This window comes from Phoenix dactylifera, chromosome 9 (genome assembly GCF_009389715.1).
Source record: "Phoenix dactylifera cultivar Barhee BC4 chromosome 9, palm_55x_up_171113_PBpolish2nd_filt_p, whole genome shotgun sequence".
Lineage (NCBI taxonomy): Eukaryota > Viridiplantae > Streptophyta > Magnoliopsida > Arecales > Arecaceae > Phoenix > Phoenix dactylifera.
Genome location: NC_052400.1, coordinates 9,450,425 through 9,454,119, shown reverse-complemented (window position 1 = coordinate 9,454,119; position 3,695 = coordinate 9,450,425). Strand labels below are relative to the sequence as shown.

Here is a 3,695-nt window from a genome sequence, read left to right as displayed (position 1 = left end):
TTACAGGCCATCACAGCACTGACTGTAGTCTCCAAACGCTTTGATGCCTACGCATACTACATTGGTAAGCCACAGAAGAGTTTACAAGCCTATCAAACATAAGCTTGCAGTAGAGCCAGCTTGTGTTAGGAACTGTCAATCTTTCTATCCCTGAAAATAGGGCTGGAAAACAAGTTTTGCATGGAAGTTCAGTTTAGTGTTTGTTTCAATTGCTGGAAAAGCACAAAAGATAGAAAGAGCTTTTCTGTTAGTTAGAAGAGTGAAACCTTTGTTTTCCCAGAAAAAAGAAAAAGCACAAGAAAGCAAAAGTACAACTTTTTTAAGGTGTGAAGACTGCATTTTCCTTCTTCAAAATCACCAAACTTGTTAGAAAATCAAACAAATGGAGTATAGGGTTTTCCTTTCCCAAGGAAAAAACATTGTCCGTTTTGTCTTTTCCTTTTCCACAGATTCCCTCCAACCAACCTGAACCAAAACCTTCTCTGAAAAGAAAAAAACCTCAAGGCAAGAAGAATCACTTAACCTGATCTTGTGCATCGATGATGCAGGGACCATGGAATGAGCAAAAACATCACCAGTAGATGTGATTCTTTTGCTTAGTTTTCCTTTAAACCAATACCAGCAAAATGCCAGTGTCAAAATATGAAATAATTATGTGATTGTTCCTAGTTCACTATTATTCAATATACATGTTAGTTTGAGAAGGCATGTTAATGGATGACATATTAAAAAGTACGATGTCTAACGGAACAAAACTCCCGGATGTTCTATTGTTTAGCAGTGGATGTCTTGGATAAACAAAGGGAATATAATGTGTATAGTTGATAGAGATGGATGGCACACCCATTGATTTGGTTGCAGCAGTTGTCTATCTCATTAGTTATGAGATAGCTATCAGGCGTGATGGTTCAGGTATTGGTTCAAAGATGGGATATGATGGATCTTCCTCAGGATGTGCTTGTTCTCCAGCTGCTTTCCTTGCCATGTTCTCCACCATGCAACGGACGACAAAATTATAATCTAAACAAACAACAAATGATTTATCCATTTATTTCTGTGGTGTGTATTTATATAGGCTACAATCACAAAACAAGCATTTAAAGAATATCATCATCTGGGACAACTCTTACCTTCGGTTTTGAATCCAGGCTGGCTGCTGTGCTTGTTGTCTCGAGAGGTTTCAATTGTAATTTTGGAACTGAAATGAGGAAAGAGCATTAATGAACTGGCATAACATCATAGCATCTGGTAATGTTGCAAGATCAAAAAAAAAAAATCTCTAAAAAGACGAGTCAAACCTTTTTTTGTTCTGAAGATAGATCTTCCATACATTCAATCAAAAACTCCAAGTTCCTCTCCATGAATGGAACTGTGCAATTCACATGATCATAATCACACTGCCAAAATGATTGACATGCTCTAACTGGTTCCATTATCAGAAAAAATGAACATCCAAAGAATGGAGAAATTAAAAGACCCAAGCATCAGGAGAATCAGGTTTCAACTCTGTCGTGAATGCACTGATAAGTGCAGAATTAGAAACTTTAATGCGTGATAAAGAAAGAAATAAAACAGGAATCAAAGGACAGAGAAGAGAGAAAATCGATACTATCATTTTGGGGCCAATACATACTCTTTTAACATTTAGAAAATGTCTGACATATTAGTAAAACATGAAAGAATCAAATGGAGAAGCATTTTCTGCAAGAACTTAACTAAGAACAGCAAGAAAGCTCATAAATAATTTGAAATGGCCGGCAATACATATGAAAAACATAGAGGGATTTCCTCAAAGACATCCACCCATGAGAATTCCCTCAACCTACGCAAAAGAGGGTGCATCAGAATACAATTAAAGGCCATGGTCATAGATTAGGGAGAGAGACCATCGCATTTTCTCTCCAGTAGAACTATTATTCCGGTAAAGATCCGTGAATTGATCCGATAGCTTCAAGGACTTGATGATGGGGACATCAGAGCCCTTCATCCAGATGATCCTGAGCCCCCGGATTGAGCCAGACTCGTTTATTTGCATATTTATTTTATTATTTTATTTTTGGGCTTATTTGCATTCCAGGGTTTATTTGTGGTTTATTTTATTTCTGGGCTTATTTGCATTTTAGGGCTTATTTGTGTTATTTGTGGGTTCATTAGGATTTATTTCTGTGTAAGGGGGGTTTATGCAAGTTGTGTATTTGGGCCCTATATATAGGGAACTATTTTCATGATTAGGGTTTAATGAATGATTAAGAATTTCTTTTCCTCCCAGATCTTATTCTTCCTCCTCCTCCTCCCCTTCTCTTCTTCCTGTGTCTCTAGAACCTCTTCTTCCTTCTTCCTCTCTTGTTCTTCCTTCTTCTCCTCTTTTTCCGCATTTGTGCGACATCAACTTGGTATCAGAGCTTCGGCTTTGCCACTGCTGCCAAAGCCACGATCCAGCGTTACCTTTCTTCCCTCTTTCTCGGTTTTCACCAGGCGCTCTCTTTCTCGGTTTTCACCACCCCCCCTCCCTCCCCTCTGTCGGTTTTCACCAGAGAAAAAAAAAAAAGAAACCCCTGCAGCGGGATCCTCCACCGCCCGACACACCCGCGACCACCATCACTCCCGCTCGCCGCCGCAGGCCACCTGCGGTCACCACCTCGAAGTGTGGTCAGGTCCCCATCCTCCCTCTCGGTTGTCACAAAGAACAAAGGAAGGGCCCCGCCATAGATTTCCCCTTCTGCCCATCGCCGTGTCTGCGCCAACTGCCGCCCCACCTCGCAGCGCCACCGACTCGCCACCGGAGATCGTCGCGTCCCCACGAGAGCGCCGCCGCCCCGAGTGCTTCGCGTCTGCCACCAACCGTCGGCGTCGGGTCCATAGAGGGGACCGCCGCCAACCTTCGCCGCTGGCCACGAAGCCGTGGCCGTGATCTCGCCGACGCCGCAGGTCGCGGAGCCGCCGTTGTGATCCCTGCCTCGGCCCGCAGCCGCCGCCGTGAAGATCGACACCCTCCCGAATCCGTCGGGAGGTTGAAGAAGGTTGGGGCAACGGGTAAGTCTCAGACCCGTTAGCCCGCCCCACTAGCCCGGATCCGTTCCGGAGGAAAAAAAAAAAAAAGACGCACGTGACCGCACGTGCCGCCTAAAAAAGAAAAAAAAACAAAAAAACCTTTGCACGTGACTGCACGTGCGTAAAAAAAAAAAAAAAAAAAAAAAAAAAAAACCCTACCTGTTCATCTTCCCCGATCGGCTGCCCCTCACCGCGTCTCCGCCGAGCTGCGCCACCACGCCCGCCGCCGTGCGACGCCTCCTTCGGGCGCCTCTTTTCCGCGGTCGACCGCCGACGATCGAAGCCGACCGTCACCGAGCCCCGACGACGCCCTCCCCGCCGAGCCGCACCACCTGCGTACCCTTCGCCGCCTCCGCCCGTGCCGCTCCGCCTTTGCCGCCTCCGCCCGTGCCGCTCCGCCTTTGCCGCCTCCGCCTGTGACGCCTCCTTCCGCCGACGAGATCCGCCTCCGCCCGTGCCGTCTCCTGCCGCCGCCTCGCCATCGCTGTCCCCGCCACTCCCGCAACCGCCCGATTGCCACCACCGCTGCATCCTTCCCCGCGCCCGCGTGCTCCACCACTGCCGCTGTGCGCCGTCGGCCGCTGCCTACTCCGGACTTGCAGCGCCCATCGCCGAGCCTTCGTCCGAGCCGCTCCCATCCAGCT

At 47.1% G+C, this 3,695-nt stretch overlaps 1 long non-coding RNA gene across 1 annotated transcript; it reads right to left on the bottom strand.

Moving 5' to 3' along the window:
* Positions 1-633: 633 nt before the first annotated feature.
* On the bottom strand, positions 634-2,036 carry LOC103698978. The gene is made up of 3 exons (XR_003383920.2): positions 1,299-2,036; positions 1,131-1,198; positions 634-1,020 (listed from the first exon to the last, which is right to left on the bottom strand). It is a non-coding gene; the product is annotated as an uncharacterized LOC103698978 (long non-coding RNA).
* Between the last annotated feature and the right edge of the window lie 1,659 nt (positions 2,037-3,695).